The 20900-nt window shown below is 48.6% G+C and overlaps 1 protein-coding gene across 2 annotated transcripts in view; it reads left to right on the top strand.

The window, feature by feature from the left end:
• Positions 1–20900, top strand: part of PKIG (cAMP-dependent protein kinase inhibitor gamma) — an 84903-nt gene that overhangs the window by 48333 nt on the left and 15670 nt on the right. Inside the window, exons 1-2 of one of the 2 annotated variants that reach the window (XM_040248735.1) lie at positions 2865–3253; positions 12844–12913. The gene's annotated coding sequence lies outside the window, so the exon portion shown is untranslated. Of the gene's footprint in view, positions 1–2864; positions 3254–12843; positions 12914–20900 lie in introns of those variants that run through there. The other variant, XM_040248736.1, reaches the window with a different exon arrangement.

The raw sequence follows: 20900 nt of genomic DNA, 5'->3' as shown, positions 1-20900 counted from the left end.
TTCGCAGCTTGGCGCGTGGCCCCAGTCCCCGCAGCGGGGCCCCTGCCATGGTTGGGGAGGCCAGACGGGGTGTGCCGCTGCCACCACAGTCCTCTCTTCGTGGCTTCGGTCGCAGATGGACGGTTATTCGGTCCGCAGGGCTCATGTGACAGAATGCGTGTTGTCAAGGAAAACGCTATCTTTGTTTTTATGAATGAGCGCCTTCCTAGTATTTTTCGTTCAAGTGACAAACCGTGCTTCAGCGCGCCGAGGGTGATGTCAGTCGACTGACCTGTCAGGATCTGGCTTCACTTCCTGACGCCCACTCAGATGCCTGGAATAAAGGCCCAGCCCAGCACCACCCCGCCTCCGGGCCCTGCACGCAGAGTGTGTCTGAGAGAACGTCAGTCGGCGCTCCGAGGCTTTGTTCCTTACTCATCCTGACAAACAGCAGCCCTCCTCTCTGGCTTCCCGACCTTATTCATTGTCACGTCGTGCTCAGGACAGAGGGTGGTGACACTGAGTCACACTTAGAAAATGATGTCTTTAGGATGTGCCAGCTGATTTTTACAAGTATTTTTGAACTTGTAGTATGTGGTGTAAGTCACCCAAGAACTTTGAAGGGGAAAAGCTGTTATCATTCTCATTTTCCATTGGGAAACCAAAGCACGAAGAAGCTAACTGGCCCAGGGTCCTACTCAGGCGGAAGGTCCAGGGACGAGAAGGAAGCGGTCCCTCCCGTCCGTGAACCTCTGCTCTCTGTGGGTGACCAGGCTGGTGTCCCCTGTGTCCTCCCGCAGTCTCACACCAACCTGTGGGAAAGCCTGCGGAGTGGCACACTCCCTCCTAACACACGCTCTGTTTACTGGGACCTTTTCTGATTAACATCAGCGTTTTCTGAGCACTCATCAAAATTCTTGTTCAGTCACACACTGCCACAGCCTTCCTCCCACCTATTAATAGCTTCTTTCCCAATAGGGCCCAAGTCCCAAATGGCTTTAAGGCAAGTCAGGTCTGCGTCTTTGCGGGGAGGAGCTGCTGAAGCCCGGATGTGCCTCAGGCCACACAGTATTTTGGTAGAAAAGCAGGTAAGCTCCCCTCTTACCTAGCAGCCCGAAGTGTTTTCTGTCAGCCAGCAGCCTGACGACCTTTCCCCGTCCCAGGCCCGGCTGAACCCAGGAAGACTCTCCCTCCCACTGCTTCCCCGCTGGTTTGAAGAAGCTTTGCCTGTTTCCCAAAGTGGGGATGATCCCATTTAGAACTGAGGGCCTGGCTCAGCGGAGTAACTGTTTTGGGAAGGAGCACTGGCAGTGGTGTGGCTCGTGTCTGACCTCAGGAGGAGTTAAAAGACTCCGTTTCCAAGTCTGGGCCTCTCGTCCTCAGCCGTGTGCCCTCGGGCACGTCTCTTAGCTTCTCTGTGTTTCATTTTCCTATCCAGGAAAAGGAGATTAGCAATGACCTAATTTTCCTCAAGTGAGAGTCAGAGGAGATTTTTTAAAATTTATTTATTTATTTATTTCTGGCTGTGCTGGGTCTTCATTGCTGTGCCTGGTCTTTCTCTAGTGATGACTGCTCTTTGCTGCGGTGCACAGGCTTCTCACTGTGGTGGCTTCCCTTGTTGTGGAACATGGGCCCGAGAGTGTAGGCTCCGTAGTTGTGGCACACGGGCTTAGTTGTCCCGAGACATATGGAATCTTCCCACACCGGGGATCAAACCTGTATTCCCTGCATCGGCAGGCGGATCTTAACCGCTGGACGCCCAGGGAAGTCCTCAAAGGAGATTGTGTACAACAAGTTAGAGCCACCATCTATCGTCACTCACATGGCTAAATACCTTCAGGTCCCTTTCATGTGTTATTTCATTCTCAGTGTCCTCAAATGGAGGCCCTCATATCCCATTTTGCAATTTAAAAAAAAAGGTTCAGAGAAGTTAAGTCACATAGGAGTCAGAGCAGCCGCACCCCTGGCTCCGAAATTGATGCTCATAATCGCTATACATGTCACATTGCTTCCTACTGTACACCAAAGCAGAGAGGCTTTATTTGTCTTTCTTATCAAGCACTCTTCAAACACAGGAGATTACTTAGTATCTCTCGTAACCATGACTATTTCATGTTAGTCCCTTAGGACAGTTAAATTCTCTTCTGCTTTATCTTATCTCATAGTTTTTGCTGCCTCTTTCCATGTCCCCCAGGACTTGTTCAGTGAATTCTTGGGAGTTTTCTCCCAGAGAAACTGTTCAGCTCCACCAGAAAGGGGGTTGAAGGAGCCTGAGCTGAACCAGGCATCTTGAGCACTGACCCCTCCAGGGTTCCTCCCTCCCTCAAGCTTGTGGTCAGCCACTTTGTAGTAAAGTTCCTTATGGTGAATTTGTTGATTAAGCTCGTCTGTTACTGAATTCTAGAAGTGGAAGACACATTTTGTTGTTTCTCATTTTGTTGATGAGAAAGCTGAGATCCAAAGAGAGAGGTGACGTGCATGGTGTCATTCATTCAGTTAGAAGTGTGTCGGGGACCAGAGCCCAGTTCCCAGGCAACAGCCCAGTGCCCGTTCTGAGCCTTCAGCGTGGACATGTGCCATCTGTCGAAGTAAAGGACAGACTTGCGTCCTCTGTCCAGCATGCACCTAGGAAACTTTCGGGAGAAATTCAACAGCTTGGAAAATTGAGCAGGAGGAAGAAAGATGGGGATGGTACGGAGTCAGGGGGCGTGGTGGCATGCAGCTCCCCAACCCTAACTAGTGTTGTCATACACCCAAGAAGTGAGCTGGACCGCGGCACAGTGAACTGGATCAGCCCACGGTCAGCAGTGACTAGGAGGCAGAGGGATTTACTCCGGGAGCCCTGGCCCAGGGAGCGGATAGGAAGCCTTTTGTCACTGAGGCTGAAAATGGAAGGAAGGATGTTAGGCAAATGTGCCGGCCGGGATGCAGTTACAGCCCCCACTGCTCATTGTCCGGAGGAAACAGATCTCGCCTGTGGACAGAGAGGTGGAAACTGAACCAGGGAGCTGAGTGGTTGACATCATCAAGCCGAGCATTAGGTTACAACAAATGGGGACTCACTTGGCCCCAGACGTGGGAAACACCCACTGAAACCTCGAAGTGCATCTCATTTAGGAGAGAGAGGGGCACAAGAGAGCCCGCCTGCCCCCGCCGCCCGCTCTGCTGGTCTTGCTTATCCTCCGAAGGGAGGCGTCCTGAATGCTGGCTCCTTAAGTTCGGTCTTCCCTTCTGCCCGAGGACCGCTGGACTTGGAAGGAACTCTTCTGCTCTCGTAAGTAGGACTCTCTTCCCCGCCGCCGCCCCCACCCCCAGGGAGAAGCAGGCTGGGAGGCAGGGCTCTCCGGAGAGTTTGCTTTCCAGCCTGTTGGTCACCAAGTGTCTATTTTTATATTATGATATATTATTGCTCTGAAAACCATGGCTTTGTCTGAAACCGCCTAGGGCTAGAGTCTGAACTTCAAGGCTCACAGACAGGGCTCCAGTCAAACGCTGTCTTACTTTGTTTCCCAAAGAACTTGGACAGAGTCGCTCAGGCTTTAAAAGCAGCTCCTTTTTCCAAATATAGATGAGGAAATAAATCCTCCCTTAGAAACTGGTGTTTGGGGAAACTTTTCTTAATTTATTTTTCTGATGACCAAGGTGGGACCCCCCCAAAATCTTAAACATTCTAGAGAGAAATGTCTCTGCAGATGAGAATTACTCATAATCTGCTGCTCTCAGAGGCAGCAGGAGGTATTTTCAGTTTAAGATACAGAGACAATTAGATTTCATGACGTTACCTCATCACTTCTGCCCAGTGCTGCAGGAACTGCCTAGGAAACTCCAAGACAGAAATCTTTACCTTTGGCTTTCTGATCTTTTAATTGCTTCCTTAAAAAAAAAAAAAATGTGCTGCTTATTCCTAGAAAATAAACAAGACTGTGTAAACCCTTGGGCATTTTCTCTGCTGGGTTCTGTCCTCAGGATTTTAAACTGAGGGAGCCACTCGGCGCAGAGAGGAAAGGAGGGGCCTGTACCCGCGGGGGCCGAGCCGAGGGTTCTCAGGTGGCTGGAGACACAAAGCTTGCAGGTGCTGTGTGTGCGCCACTCACCCTCCTCGAAGGTAAAAATAGTTGCAAAATCACAGTTAAAGAAGAAAGCCTCCAGCTTTAAAAAAAAAAAAAAGCAAGAGCCACTATATAACAGAAAGGCCATCCAAGGAAACTGTGGGGCCCTGGGCAGGTGTTTTATTCTCTGGACCTCAGTTGCCTTGTTTGTACCTAAATGCGGGGCAAAACTAGATGAGCACTCCATCTGAACAACATGGCTTTAAACTGTGAGGGTCCACTGTCTTGCGGATGTTTTCCCATAACTAATGCGCTACAGAACCAGGATCCGCAAGTTGGTTGAATCCACGGATGCGGGCCTGGGATGCCGCAGACACGTGGATGGAGAGGGCCGACTGTAAAGTCACACTTGGATTTTCAGCTGCCCAGAGGATCAGTGCCCCTCACCCCTGTGCTGCTCAAGGGTCAGCTGTTCCCAAATTCAGCCTGAAAGAAACCACCAAAGCCCTTTCCCCTTTGAGGAGAACCCTTAGGGCTCGAGGAACAAAGGGCCCTTGGTTGCCAGCATCCCGGAGTGGGTGAAAACTGGTGCCTTTAGGAGAACTAAAAGAGGACACAAAATAGGCACTGTGGTTACTTGCTGAGTTTAAATTTTGTCAGATTTTGTGTTCTGGAAGGAGAAATCCTCAGTGTATGTGCGTGTATATCGGGGAGCGAGGAGGAAAAAGAACCAACAGTAAGGACTGAGCGCCTGGTGAGAGCCAGGCTCTGTGTTAGGCTCATCCTTGCACATAACACCAGGCGGTCAGTATCACTATTTCCCGACTCCACCGACAGGGTGACTCTCCACTATATGTTCCCATGTTTTCCTGAACTCCTTCCTATGTTTACCCGAGCTGTGAGAGGCCGAATCCTGACCTCTTGACCACCAGGGAGTCACACCTCAGCTGTGCTGGCGTGACATCCCTTCACTGCTTCCGCTGGACCGCAGGCCCCGTCTCCTCGTTCCTGGTAGAGAACTTGGGACATAGGAGACACGTCATACTCAATTTCAACTTCAAGCCTGCTGTCCCACTCCCTAGCTTGGCCAAAGAGAGGGAGAAGAGGAGAGGGAAATCTCTGTTCACCTCCCTCCCCTCTGTTTCACCTCGACACAGTCTGCACCGCTGTGGGGAAACGGGGCGTGAGCGTGGGCGCTCAGCCGCTTCAGGTGTGTCTGACTCTCTGCAACCTCATGGACCGCAGTCCGCCAGGCTCCCCTGTCCATGGGATCCTCTAGGCCAGGATACTGGAGTGGGCATTGCAGGGAAAGGTTGGCCAGAGCCAAAATACAAAGAAAAGCAAAAGAAGCTTTCAGGTCTTGGACTTTGGATTTCCAAGCCTCCAGGTCTTGGCAGTTGAAGGGTTTTTCTTCTCTTTAAGAGCCTATCAGAGACCCTAACCCTAGGAAGATGCAGTATTTAAGACTGTTTGGATTAAGACCATATTGCAGTCCATGGGGTCAGACACAACTGAGCGACTGAACTGACTGACTGGATTAAGATCGTGGTGAGCTGGAGGGCTCGTGACGCCCCTTGGCATATCTCCTCCCAGCAGCTGAGCCCTTTGAAAGTGGACCGGTGCCACCAGGGCACCGCCCCCAGGGTGTAGGCACTGGGAGGGACTGGTCCTCCGCCCCAACCTCACCCAGGACCTCGAGCCCCCAGGGCCCCGACACTTCAGCTGCTTAAAAAATCCGTCTGTCTCCTAAGGTGGTGGTGAGGAGGAGGTGACACCCTGGAAGACAGGTACCTGGTTTGCGTTTTTATTTTTGTTGAATGTGAATGCTTGCCCAGTCTGTCCAGTGTTCTCTAGGCTTCTGCCTGGCGCCTGGCCCCTGTGGCACTTGTATTTGTGGCCCCCGGGCTGGCTGGCGTTCCCAGTCCTTGTCACCTCTCATGGGGTTCCATGAGAGGTTGAGCCATCTCGGAGAGATTCCTCCCCACTCCCCTTCTTTTCCCAGAAATGTGGGGTCACAATTATACCTACCTCGGGGTTTCGGGGCTTCCCTAGTGGCTCAGCAGTGCAGAATTTGCCTGCAGTGCAGGAGATGGGGGTTCTATCCCTGGATCTCCAGGGAACATCCCCTGGAGAAGGGAATGGCTACCCACTCCAGTGTTCTTGCCTGGAGAATCCCATGGACAGAGGTGCCTGGCAGGCTACAGTCCGCGGGGTCGCAGAGTCAGACACAACTGAAGCAACTTAGCAGGCAGGCCGGGGTGCCATGAGAACAAAGCAGCTTAAAGCTCACAACACACTTAGTTGACTCAGTAATACGTGCTCAGGATTAACTGCTTTATGGTTTCTAGAAGGAGAACGTTAGGTGACATCCTAGGATGTGAGCCGACGTCCCCTGGCCCCTCAGTCCCAGGATGGCATTTGTGTGAGCCGCCAGAAGTCATCTCTAAATTCCTCAGTCTTCACACACACACATGCACACGCACACCCTCCCCTCCCCCACCCCTGCCAGGGTGGCCCAGCCTCAGCATCATTTCCTGTCACCCACTGAAGTACTGAGGCCAGAAGCTGAAGTGATTGCTTTTTCCCGACACCAGAGGTCCCCGGCCCACCCAGCGACCAAAGGGAAAAGCTGGTGGCAGGCGTTCCTTTCTGAGCGTGATGGGCAGCTGAACTTCCCCCAGTCCACTCCGCCAGGCGCTTTCAGGAGCGCCCAGGAGTGATTCCTAAGTGGAGACAGACGTGGAAAGTCTAAGGTTCTCGGAAACAAGTCATCAATCAGGACCCAAGGCTGAGCTCACTACCTCCTGGAAATCTTTCAGAAACGCCTCACGAAAACTTTTAAGTACTGCCCCTTCAAAGAATGGTTTCTTTGGGAGTTGCACTCAGTTGCCGCGCTAAGCGATTCTGAATTGCTAATGATAAACGCATCCACTCTGACCGGAGGAGGCCAGCATCTCCTAACTGTAAAAGTAGCCTCTAATCTTCCAAGAAATTGCTGTCCTTCAACTTGGCTCTTCTGAACTGAATAATGGACCTTCAGGGCACTCGAATAATGAAGCATTTGGTTGCTAATGCGTTCTATGTCCCGGGGACCTGGGTCTGTTACTGTGTTTAGTACTCTATGTCTGTGGGCCCTGCCAGTCAGTGAACCGTGCTGAGGGCTGGTGGGCACTGAGAGCACGCGCCTAGAGGAGGAACAGGCTGATGAGGAGGAACAGGCTGATGAAGAGACAGCCGCTGCTCTGGTGCAGTTCTCAGAGCATCGCGAAGACAGGCAGATGAGTGAATAATTACGGCGAATCAGCAGCAGGTGGACAAGGCCCTGATCCTGAGCTGGGTTGATTACCCCCATGCTCCCCTCCACTTCCTGATGCCCAGAGCCATGCCAGCACTTGCCTTAAGAAATGAGACCCGCTCCTGCTGAAGCCTTCACCCCCTGCACCTTCCTATCCCCCAGGGTTTCAGGGGAAAGAAAGGAACTCGTCATGAAAATGCCATGGCCCCAACTTAGAGGACATGGAATCCTAGGGGTGGGTGATTCTGTTGTCTAAAATCACCACTACACTTTCTGTTGGTTTGTTTTTACAACACTTATTGTGGCTTTTTTTTTCGGATTACAAAGTTAGAACACCTTCACGGAAGGATAAGCTGAATCTGGTGGCTCAGTCGGTAAAGAATCTGCCTGCAATGTAGGAGACTGCCTACAGTGCAGGAGAATGGGTTCAGTCCTTGGGCTGTGAAGATCCCTTAGAGAAGGAAATGGCAACCCACTCCATTATTATTGCCTGGGAAATCCCATGCACAGAGGAGCCCGGCAGGTACAGACCACGGGGTTGCAAGAGTGGGACACGACTTCACGACTAAACCACCACCACGGAAAGGAAAAGCTAGACAGTTCAGAAAAACATACTGAAATCATCACGCAGTGATTTCAGTTCTCTGATTTTTAAATAGGGCGTGGTGAGGTCAAAGACCATGAATCTTTTAGGTCTCTGATCCGCATTTGCAGTTAGTCACTGGGAAGTTTTCGCCTGTGTAAGTTCCCATTAGCAATCCGGGGTTTTGCCCCCATCCGCTTCTTAGGCTCACACCCACTGCATCCGGAGTTGAGCTCTTATTCTCTCCCTGGGCAGAGTCCCTGTTTGCGTATCTGAGAGGTGCTCAGGTTCTGTGTTGCGCTCCCCTTGGGCAGAGGAGAAACCAGGTCTGCCGTTGACTAAGGACCCCAGCTTTCCTTTGTATTTTCCTGTACAGATGTGTGAATTCATCCATCATTAAGAACCCTTGTGTTTTCAGCATTATGGGCAAAGTGCTGTCGGCAATACCAGGGTAAGTGAGAACTGTAAGTAGCTCCCAGCCTGATAGGAAGAAAAACTCTTAACGTGTGTTGTGTGATCATGTGCCCCAAGAGAGGGATAGTGCTATGGAAGCCTGACAGGGTAGTGTTTAAGCCGAGCGTTTGATTCATTTCAGTAACTCTTTCGTGTATTCAGCCAGTGTTTATTGAACACTTAATATCTGCTAGGCACTGGGCAAGGTGATAGTTGGAGAGCGCTGCACAGAACAGCCGTGGTGCCTCCTCACATGTAGCATACAGGACTCATGGTGGTGTCATGAAATACCCAGGACGAGTGAGGGGTGTGGAGGAGAGTGTGGTACAGAGCAGGTTTGCCGCAAGAGATGGTGGTGTTTGAACCCAGATGAGGAGTCGGTTATGCTGAGAGCTAAGGCGGGAGCAGGGGGCTGGGGCGCAAGGGTGCTGCGTTGTGGGAAAGACTGTTCCAGGTAGAGAGGGGAACGCCAGTGAAAGGCTGGAGGCAGGAATTTTGGGAAACTGAAAGGAGGCCAGTGGGGCTAAAGCCTAGAGGGGAAAGCAAGAGAGAAGAGGGAGAAGATGGAGGCAACAAGGACAGGACCCAGGAAGGACTGGCCTTGTCTTCTGCAGCAGCTGGATTCCAGTGTATGCGCAAAGTTTCTCCCTGAGGTGGCATAGAATAGTCCTCCTGGTCTGTAATTTTTTTCATAAGGGGCAGGAAAAATCTGGCACCCCCAAGAGCCAGTGTTTTCATTCATTGGCTTGCCTGTTAGTTCCCTTTCTCTCTGATTTCAATTGTGAGCTCCCTACTGGACTTGGGTTTGGAGACCAGAGTTTGTGTTGACATTCTATCACCAACTTGCTGTGTGACCTTAAAAGATCCTTAACTTCTCTGGGCCTCATTTTCATCTCCAAAGGAGAATGAGGCTGATCTGATCCCAGGGCCACTGTGAAGATCGAAAAAGATAAAGTATCGTAAAGTGCTTTGTAAAATACAAAGACACACATGCGGTATCATTATTTCAGCGAAAGATTTCTTATTAATGAAATGAAATAAACTAAAAGCAAAGCATGGCACCAGGAAAGGGCAGAGTGTACCCTTCCAGGTAACCCGGAAACGGCAGATTCCACCCAAGTGGCTCGCCTTCAAGAGCTTGTTGTGAGTGCTGTTCCTCTTTTCTCTTTCATTTCATTCACTGGGATAAACCATCTCCTTCCTTTCTGCTTCCATCAGAATGGGTTACAAAACAATCATTTTCGCTTCTCTGGATTCCAGGACCCATTTGATAGCGAAGCCAGAGAATCTGCTTGGAGGCCAAGAGAGCCTTGTGAGCAGAGCTGCTGCGGTTTACTGGGCCTTGATTCCCGGCAGACATAGGTGCCTGGGAGTACATTTATTTGGGTTTTGGAAGGAAGGTAACTAGGGGCAGGGAGCCACAGAAAACAGCCAACGTTGCAGAACCAGCCCACACACCACCTGAGCAGGGCAGTGGATGTTTAAAAGGGGGCATTTTTTTTTTTTTTAAGTAAAAAAAATTTCCCCTTTAAAGTAAAACACATAAATGCTTAGGGGGAAAAGTGCAGCTTTTCCCCATCTCATGAAGCTTTTAAAAATGTCTTCCAGGGGATCCCCCTGCGGTCCAGTGGCAAAAACTGGGGCGCTTCCAATGCTCAGGGCATGGGTTCGATCCTTGATCAGGGAACTAAGAGACCACATGCCTCAGGGCATGGCCAAAAGAAATGCTTTTTAGATAAATTGTCTTCCAGCTGTTAAAATGATAGGTTGGAAGACCTGGTCTATTTGACCGGAAAAAAAAAAAAGTGAGAGGAAGTACAGTTAACTGTCCCATGTAAAGATAAACGGGTAGCATGTGACAGCAGTTTACTATACTGCATGTCTCTGCTCCCGTGTGTTTATTTCTTTGTTGTTGTTTTTGCTTTCTTCATTGACTTCCCCTAGAGATGCATGTGCTGATTGTAACTACCTGAACAATTTGAAGATGTATACAGAGAGAGTTTATAGTCTCCCCTCTCCTCCTGCTCCCCATTTTCATCCTTCTGAGACAAGCAGGGTGGTTAGCTTGGTGTATATCCTTCCATACCTCTCTCCGAGCTCCCGTGTACATGGAGATTGTGGGTATGTGTGTGGTTATCGTGTTTTGTCAGAAGTGGGATTGTACTTTGTTATTTTACAGTTTATTTTTCCCACTAAATAATACATCCTGGGTAGGTACAAATCCGGTTCACTCTTAAATAACTTCAGGGCTGTAGATCTCGAGGTACCACAATATATTCAACCAGTTCTCTTTTGGCAGATACTCGAGTTACTACCATTTTTTTCCTATTAAAAATCTTGTTGCATTATCTATCTTCATGTACATATCTTTCTTCACTGGTGCTTTTACTTTTATAGATTATATTTTCAAAAATAGTATTGCTGGGTTAAAAAGTATTCATGCCTGATATTTTGATTGATAATATAATCCTACTTTACAAAGAGTTCTAATAGTTTACATTCTCCCCAGCCGTATGTGAGTACTTTCATTTCCCTAAATCTTTACCAGTGTTAGGAATTCTGTCTTCTGTCCATCTCTCCCTCCATCTCTCTTGTTTCATTTGTGACCAAGCTGATGGGGAAATAGCATCTTACTTCTGTATATTCTCTAGTGAAATTGAGCATTGTTGCATGTTAACCGATCTTTTAATTTTTCTTATCTGTGAATTTCCTTTGCCCATTTTCCTATGAATTGTTTGCCTTTTCTCAACCACATGTAGGAGCGCTTAATGTGTTTATATATTAAAGATCCCATATGTATTGCAAATGTTTTTCCTAATCTATTATTTATTAATTTGTTTCTGTATTGCTCTTCATAGTACCTGAATTTCTTGCCTTGTTTAGGAATAATTTCTGCACCTCAAAGTTACAAAAGTATTTTAATACATGTTTTTTCTAATACTTATATCGTTTTAATTAATTTAATCCTGAACCTTTAATCCCTTTGGAATTTATGTTTGTGCGTAGTGAGGAGTAATGATCAGGCTTTGTTCTAGATAGGCCAGCAGCATTTATTAAATACTCCATCTTTTCTGTTTTGTATTGAAATCCATCTTTGTCATTAATAAGTTCCTTTATGGTATGTTTCTGAACTTTTCTAGCCCACAACTTATTTGTCTATTCTTCTGTTAATTCTGTATCTTTTTATTATTATGTCTTTATAGTAACTTTTAAAAATTTTAAGACAAATCCCCTATTTACTTTTTATGATTTTCTTTATTTCTTGGCTAATTTTCTTGAATACTTACTATTCCATATGAATTCTAAAGTAATGTTTTTCATTCCCCTATCCAAGAAACCTATTGGTATTCTTATTGGAATTTAATTAAGATTATATAGTAATCTGGGAAGGTTGGCATTTTGGGATAATTAGACTTTTCTACCCAGCAGCATACTAACTGGTTTGGACTGATGCGTTCTATTTCTATATTTTGTTGTTTTTAAAATTTCCGTATTCATCATGGATGTGTTATCTAAAATAAAACAGCATTTATGTGTCCTGAATAATCAAGGGCCTTAGAATATTTATCTCTGATTTCGGGTCCATCTTTCATGTTATCGTCAAATGCTGTCAAGTTTGTTTTCACCTCGTCATTTAGCTTTGTTTCACTCAGTCGGTACTTGTTTAGATGTACCACTATGCTTTACTAATTTTGCTCAATGTTGATTCTAAAATCACACTGCTACTCTGTGTTCACTTTCCCTTCTATCGGAGAAGTTTTGGAGTCTGTCAGTGGAAACTTGCTTAGTCTTTGGCGAAAAATGTCTTTTGCCCTTCCTCTTGACACATTGAAATTTAAATAGCATGTATAATGATTATGAAAGATGTGTGTGACTCTAATAAAAGTTTTCAGCTGCAACAGAAATAGTTCGTGTAAAAATTGAAAGCCTTTCCTTCCTCTCCCCTCCGTTTCTGAGTCCCAGGGGGAGCCGCTGCTTTTGGTTTGCTGTTTGTCTTTTTCTGATGTAGATACAAAAAGTGTGTATATACACAAATGCTGTACTTTTTTCCTAAGGATAGACAATCACGTTCATTTTTTAACTAAACAAACAATAGTATATACAATTTTACACTTTTTTAAACACGAGAGTATGTACATTTTCCCATGTCAGTACCACAGAATCTCCACCGTTCTTTGTAATGGCTGTATAGTTCCCCCCTCCATTGATATCATAATTTAACTCTTTTTCCTAGTAGCAGACACTTAAGTTGTTTCCTCTTTTATTTTTTATTTTTTTACTTTTACACAGTATGTTTTACTGGACCTTTTTTTTTTAAACTTATGTGAACCTATTTATAGTATAAATTTTTAGATGTTTGAGTGAGCCAAAGGATGTGCACAGTTAATAAGCTGATAGATATTGTTAACTTGTATTCGTAAAAAAATTGCTTCAACCCTAGGGGATGTCTGGCTCTAATTTTTGTTTTTCTTCTGGTTCCTTAGAATTTCCACATTGATTAGTCAACAGTGGAAAATCTGAAGAGATGCGAGGAGGAAAAAGAAACTAAACCAGGTGGGTCGTCACATTGTTCATACCACTCTGCTGCAGCGTCACGAGTGTTTGCCTGAATACTTTAACTTCCATTTGAAGAAGGAAAAGAAATCGGTTCTAAATGAAATCAGAGAGGACTCGGTGTCCCATGACGGAGAGCCAGGATGGCCCTTTTCACAAGTTATATAAAATCACGCTGCAGTTTCAGTCATGATTCCATTTACACCGTTTCTCTGATGCGATAGTCAGAAAGACAGTTTACCTCTGGTGGCCTACAGGAGAATGGGTTTCTTCAACCATCTACTTAAGCAGATGAAACCATACACAGGAGTTATTAGCAAATCTGGGTGCGATGCCACCGTCCCTGTCCACCAATTGTTTGTTGTAAAAGTATTTTCATAAAGACAAGGGCACATGATGGGGATTTTAATACTGTGGTGCAGAAGCAAAAGCAGGCAAAACCCAGCCCAAAGAAACAAGTACAGCCCAGTGATCTGATGAGGAGAGAGGTGCAGGTCCCTTCCAGTTGGAAGAAGAATGCAGCTCATAGATCCTAGAATGGTCTGCCTGGAAGTATGGCTGCCTTGGGTCAGCGTTCATATCTTTATGGTATCTAAGCATTTTTTAACAGCCTCTGATCTGTGGTCCGCCCAGCTCCCTTGCCCCCAGCTTATCTCCCCCTTTCCAGCTCCATCTTCCTACATTTGAGCAGAATCTCTGGTTTTTATTTCACTGTCCAAGTCCTAGTAGTCCTGGGAGTTTGGGGGATTTCCAGCTCCTTCGATTTCCCTCTCACGGCCCGGTCAGCCTCTAGCACAGCTCCTAAGATTCCTCTTCTCTGTAGAGAAAGGATCTTATCTGGCAGGCAGCTGCCCTGGGTCTGAAACTCCCCAGCTGCTTATCAGCAAGGCATTTGGGCCTTGTACGATAGCAGCTTCCCAAGCCACCAGGCTTGTGTCCTGTTTTGACTCAGTGCTGCTGGGAAGCCCCTGGATGCAGATGTTTGCAGTGACTTGGATGCGGCAATCAGCTCCCAGGACTGTTTATCTGGCCAAGGTCAGAGGGCCTTCTGTTCCAGTTGCTGTGGGAGCACTGGGGCCTAGCCACTGAACCTTGAGGATGCTAGGGTTATGTGAAGTTTGGAGCCAAGGTATTTAAACAGGCTTCTTCTGGGATTCAAGATTTTCCTGTAAACATGGGTACAGTTTTATATGTATACACACATACTCTCCTAGGCTAAATATCTATAGCTTTCCTCGGATTCTCAGATGTGTCTGTGACCTCTGAATGTTAAGAATCAGTGGTCTAGAGAGGGGCTTCCCTGGTGGCTCAGTGGTAAAGAATCCACCTGCTAATGCAGGAGACATGGGTTCAGTCCCTGATTTGGGAAGATCCCCTGGAGAAGGAAGTGGCAATCCACTCCAGTATTCTTTCCTGGGAAGTCCCATAGACAGAAGGAACCTGGTGGGCTACAGTGCCTGGGGCTGCAAAGAGTTGGATACTGAGCACACACATATGGTCAAGAGAGAGCCCCAAGTGTGTTGGGGTCCTGGGTCTCTTTAGGCACCAGTCTTCCGTGTGCCAGGATATCTTGGACGACCTCATCTAGGTTTTTCTGTTTAGGGGTGAACTGGGACAAACTAGCTAATATTGCTGGTGCTTAGAGCCATCTGATGGCATGTCCCAAAGTCTAACCACAAAATTGCACCCCCAGCCCCTGTTTCATCTCACTGAGCACAGTTTGGGGGTTTTCTGGTTTCTGAGTCTATGGCTCAGAGGGGCTTTACAGCAGCTACACTGACAGCAGCGGAAACAGTGCTCTTTCTGTACGCTCAGTCGTGTCCAGCTCTTTGCAGCCCCATGGACTGTAGCCCGCCAGGCTCTTCTGTCCATGGGATTTTCCAGGCAAGAATACTGGAGCGGGTTGCCATTTCCTCCTCCAGGGGAACTTCCCAACCCAGGGATCGGACCCGAGTCTCCTGCCTCTCCTTCCTAAGCCACCAGGCTTGTGTCCTATTCTGACTCAGTGCCCCTGGGAAGCCCCCTAGACGCAGATGAATCTGCAGGCAGGTTCTTTACCACTGAGGCACCTGGGAAGCCAGCCCAGTGGGAACAGTGTTGATGGATAGCTGAATTTCAGTCTGGCTTCCCACCACCAGGCACAGCATCCAGTGCTTCGTATACCTTATCTTATTTGATCATCACAACTTCCCATGGAGGCTGAAGCTCTTATTTAACGTGTGAGAAACCGAAACACAGAAAGATCTTGTAATTCACCAGAGGTCACACAGTCAGTAAGTGATACATGACCCAAGTACATGAACTTAACCACCAAGCTTTATGGTGAAAGTAAATTCACCGTTTTTAGAAAAAAATAATGTGCTGTGTAGGGTAGATCAAACAGCTCTGTATCTTATAATACTGAGAAGATTGCCATGTTATACAAGATACTAAAAACGATGCTCACAGCACTGCTCTTAAATCATTAAGAAAAGGTTAGTGGGTAATACACTAATGCATTAGTGCAGTGCCTGAGAAGTCTCTCTCCATTTTAACTCAGATAAGGGTTTTTGGTTTTTTTGTTTGTTTGTTTTTGGTACAACTTTACTGAGATATAATTCACATGCCACACACACAGTTCACCCATTTAAAATATCTAATTCATTGGCCTACAGTATATTTCAGAGTTGTGTATCTGTCACTATGATCATTTTAGAACCTTTTCATTCCCCCTGAAAGAAACCCCACATCCTGGACTCATCACCTTCCCAAGCCCCCAGCCTCCCCAGTCCCAGGCAACCACCAGTCCTCCTTCTGTCTCCACAGAAGGTTCTGATGCTTAAAAGAGTAACAGTGTGGGAATCTTGGGGATCTGGAGTGAGTCATTCCCTGAGGAATAATTAGACAAATGAAATTTGACTCCAGTGTATTTTGTAAATGGTTTTATTATCTAAGAAGCTATGAGCCTGTCTTTGATATGCCCCAATTTAGGATTGGCAAGAGACAAGTTTCTCTCTGAGTAATTCCCACTGCTCAGCGTCACCTGTCAAGTGGGCCCTTCTCAACGGGCAGCTGTGAAACGATGACGGTTTCCTGGGGTCACGTTTCTCCCGTGGCGTCAGAACCAGCGGCAGTTCAGCCATGGGATCTTTTTCCTGTCACCAGAGTCCCCGGCTCGCCTTCTTTCTCTGCCTGGCTCTAGTTGTCGAAGTGAAGGGGCCCTCAGCTCGTTGCCCATCACTCTGAGATTCAGGGCAGGAGCTTGTCAGGCACTCGGAGGTTGTGTACCACCATACGCTCTCCTGGACTCTTTCAGGTTGACAGATCCATTGTGTGTCTCTCCTGCCTCACTTGTGCTTTTTGAAAGCATTTCCTGGGTGCTGTGCAACGGGCACTGTGGTAGGCGCTCAGTCAGTCTCTCTGCACACTCCTCATCCTGGTTAGTACAGCGCGTGGCCTTTCTGGGCCCAGGTGGGCAGAGTCATTTGCGCTGAGACAGGCCAGAGGGGCAGGGAGTTTGGCGACAGAACAGTTCTCTGTTAAGGATGAGACAGATGTTGTGTCCTCTACCTCGAGACAGAGCCGTCCCCAGAATGCACCATCGTAGAGAATGCGCCATCCTAGAGAATGCGCTCAGAATCCGGGTTGAAGAAATCCAGGTTCAAGGCCTGATTCAGTCAGTAACTGGCTGGAGGACCTTAGGGGACTCATGCGGCTTCTCCGAGCCATGGGCTATCCATTGTGAGGGTTCAGTAACGCAGGGCCTCCCAAAATACCCTCAGTCCCAACGCTGGGAAGAGTGCATTTTCCATAGGTGTTGAAGGAGTGAAGGAGCGTCCTGTGATTCTCCGAGCTGGAGCAGAGCCCTGGCAGGTCAGGTGAGCAGGTGGGAGAAGGTCTCAAGGAAGACCAAGGGGAACCTCCACCCCCTACTTTCTCCCAGTCAGTCCCTCCTGCCATATCAGCCCCTTTCAGCTTACCTGTCCTCGACTCTGGCGTGCTCTGCTTCCCTGAGCCAAAGGGAGCCACCACCTTTGCGGCCTCGGGCCTAGGAGCCAGACACCTGGGTGTGGGGGGCGGGGTGGGTTCCAGTACATCCTTGCTGTGCGTAAAAGGGACCTAATTGTACAGGGCTACTGAGAAGCACTTCTTAACCATATCCAACGCATAGCACATATACCCCCTAATAGTAGCCGTTTTTATTATTCCCTTTGTTATTTGTTTGGTCAGGGACCAGGGCTCGGGTGGTTGTTCTCATCACTGGCTTGTAGTGCATGTGTTTGTTCATTGCTTATTTTGTTTGTTCATTAGCGCATTCATATGGATGCCTTTATTGAGCATCTTCCATGCGTCACACACTCTGCAACGTGGTGGGGATACAGTGACCAGAAGGGGTGCTTGTCCTCCTGGAGCCAGTGGGGAAGGCAAATATGGGACAGGTGGGCCAGCAACTGTGTGGTGGCAAAGCAGGAATCCCTTTTCTTCTGCTGGGTTAGGAAAGGGGCCACTGGGCCCTGGGGGCTGGCCGTGCCCTGAAGACCCCATGCCTGGAGGTAGAGGGTGGAGGAATGGGGTACTGAACCAAGGGACTGAAATCTTGTGTGGACTCTGGGCCAAAGGCACAGGAGAACCTGCTGTTGTTGAGTCACTAAGTTGTGTCCGACTCTTTGCAACCCCATGGACTGCAGCATGCCAGGCTTCCCTGTCCGTTGTGTGCTCAAACTCACGTGCATTGGGTCGATGAGGCCGTCCAGCCATCTCGTCCTCTGTGGCCCCCTTCTCCTCCTGCCCCAATCCCTCCCAGTGTCAAGCTCTTTGCCTGTGTCTCTGCTCAGGTCGGGCAGCCCCTGGCTTGGAGACATGTGACTCTGCCTGGTTCTCTTATTGCATCGATCCTCTCCTGTGTTGTCCTGTGTGGATTCTGAGCTCTGCTTCTCTCCAGAGGCAGGAGGAATGGAATGAGAACCTTGTCTCTCCTTTAGCTGAAGACTGGAGGCCCCCCGCCACCCCAGCTGGCCCTGCTTTTGGGTCAATAATGTCTGTGCCTGTGAGGGATGTGTGATCAGGCCTAATTCCCCGTCCACTCGGGGTAGGGGGCGGGTGCGGGGAAGAGACTCTGAGAACTGGCATGGAAGGGAGCATTAAGGCATTCATCTGGGAATGGCCCTGAAAGGGGGAACTCAAAATCAGAGCAAAACTCCAGGTCAGCCCTTATCCTCCAAGGCCCTGGAAGGCCCCAGCCACTCTCAGCCTTCTCTCTCCCCGACTCGCTGCGCACCAGCCCTGCGGCCTCCTTGTCCTCTTGCTGGACTCCAGGCAGGCCCCACCTCTTGCATGCTGTTCCCTCTGCCTGGTACACTTACCTGGGTATCCCCCCCAAGTCTCTGCACCCATGTCCCTCTCCCAGAGGGCCCCCCTGTCTACTCTGAGAGACCCCTGGCCCCTCACCCTCCTCTAGCTTTCTCCGAGGCACTGTTACCCCGATGGTTATTCTGTTTGCTTGTTAGTATGAGTCACTCCAGCAGAGTGTGATCTTCGTGAGGGCAGAGAGTCGGTGCTATTCCTTGTTGAATCCCCAGTGCCCAGTGAGCAATAAATAGGGGAGGGGGTCATATCTTTAAAGTTAGTGACTGTGTGTAAGTGGCTGGTTTCTGAGCCCGCTCTGCCTTGTACATCTTATTGTTACAGCTCCTAGCACCCAAGCTTTTCAAAGATTCTTAAAGTTTTAAAAGATGCCTATACAGAATCAGTCCCTAAAGTCTCTCCTCTCTCATCACGTGTGTGGGCCATGACACCTTCCATCAGGAACAGAGGCTGATATGGGCAGTGGTCATCGACTACAACACTCACCCATCCCCGTCTGGGGCACTGTCAGAATCCCCAGGGGAGGCAGGAGGAATAGTTTGAAGCTGTGGTTCACCGGTGATTTTGGATTTCTGGTATGTGCGCCCCTGCCCCTCCTCCCTGGTTAAGAATTCCAGGTGTTTGAGTCAGTTTCCCTAACTACACCCTGACTGTCCTCCAGAGCCCCTGGTGTCTCACTGCTTTTCTATCTGTGGCACCTAGTCCCAAGCCTGGAACACACTGAATGATCAGTAATATTTCATTACATGAATAGATGAAGGAATCCATATTATAGAGATAATATCTTCTTTTCATTCTCCACCATGGCTTTGGGGCATGTTTTCTGTAGACTTTTAGAGGTACTGTAGAGAGACCCCAAGCTGGAAGTCACATTAGAACTCACCCTGTTTATCCACTGCCACATAACACTCCACTGCCAATATTCAGTGGTTTAAAAAGACAGCAGTGACGTGTTACCTTTCATGCTTTTTCCTGTGGGTCAGGAACTTGGGGACCGCCCAGCTGGACAGTTCTGGCTTGAATCTCCCATGCAGTTGCAGGCAGTGGCTGGTGTCGGGGCCTCGAGGAGCCGGCTTGGGGCCGCCTGCTGTACTCCCTCCATGGCCACCCCAGGACCTTTCCATGTGACTGGTTTGGGCATCCCCAAAACGTGGCAGCCTCAGATTTCCTACACGCAGCTCAAAGCTTCCAAGACAAGTGTCCCAAGAGGGAGCCAGATGGCAGCTGTGACACTTTTTCTAACCTCATCTTGGAAGTCACGTCATCACTTCTCTTGTACTCCGTTAGTTAGAGGCAAGTCACGACAACCAGCTCATTCACAAGGATACAAATTACACTCCACCTCTTGACAAGAGAAATGTCAAAGAACTTGCAGATGTGTTTCAAAAACACCACAGGGATACCCAGCTTACCCCTTCCTTCTACACTTGAGACCCCCGAGGTTGGAGAGACAAGAACCTTGCCCAGAGGCATCCAGCCTGGCCTCGGCAGAGCTGGAGCTCAGTCCAGCCGCTGGAGCTCTGGCCGGCCTGCTGGGAAGTGATCTCACTTCACCTTCCGGTCCTCCTTCCACGTTCCAGCCGGGATTGCTGGCCTCTGGGAACTTTGCGTTTTAGCGGAGCCCTCACCAAGTACAGATAACATGCAAACCCCAGGGGAGCCGGGGAGACTCAGTCTCCAAGCAGTAATATTGTTGGGCTATATTCTGCTTCTTTCCCAAGGCTCCATAGAAGCACAGACTCCTGTGGTTTGAAGGGCTTGTATCACCATCCCAAACGCCCAACCCCAGCCCTCCATGAAGTGCTAACGCTGCCTAGCCACAGGGGGAGGCACAGTGGCAGAGTGGGTGAGGGTTTTTTAAATGTCTACCCCCAATACTTGTTTCACCAAAGTTAGATGACAAAAATTAGAATTTGTTTTGGCGGAGTTCAGAGAATCAACCCAACGTCACTGGATAGATTCATAAGATTTTACATTTACAGTCAAACATCCTCAACAGAATTTTGCTTAAGCCTGGGTAAAGTGCATCTGGGTATGTGCTTTTGCCAGCATTGCAAAATGCTTTCCTAGGACTTCACTGCTTTCTTTTCCTTCCTTCAGAAATGCCTTGTTATGAGGTGGGGGGTAGAGGAGAGAAGGGGAGAAAGGGGAGTGGACAGTTTTCAGTGACTCCTTCCTGCCTGCCAGGCCTGATGCTAACTCATTTCTGTGCTTCCTGTCCCAATAGTACAGGCTCCCTCCTCCTCCACACTCAGTGGATGATATGACCTTGGGCAAGTACGTAGCCTCTCAGTGCCTCAGCTTCCTCCTGCGTAGGACAGAAGTAGTGATACTTCGTACTCCAGAGAGTTGCTGTAAGATGAAGTGAGATGCCTGTAAGATGCTTAGCAGTGCGGCAGGCAGTCAGGACTCTGTAATTGCTGGCTCTGATTATTCCCTACGAGCTCCTTTCCAGGCAGTTGGTGCACCTCCATTTTACAGAAGAGGATTCTGTGGCCACTGAGGTGTGCAGCTCTAGGGACAGCAGTTGAGCGACCCCAGGCCCTCACTGTGTCACCGTATCATGCAGGATTCCAGGTGTTCAGCCCACATGCAGCTGGGTGAGCACGGGAACTCACGACCTGCAGGGCCCCGTGTCGGGGTC

The sequence above is a fragment of the Oryx dammah genome, unplaced genomic scaffold (genome assembly GCF_014754425.2).
Source record: "Oryx dammah isolate SB20612 unplaced genomic scaffold, SCBI_Odam_1.1 HiC_scaffold_10, whole genome shotgun sequence".
In the NCBI taxonomy this organism is placed as follows: Eukaryota; Metazoa; Chordata; class Mammalia; order Artiodactyla; family Bovidae; genus Oryx; species Oryx dammah.
The sequence above is the reverse complement of the archived record's forward strand: the minus strand, read 5'-3'. Positions and strand labels throughout refer to the sequence as shown.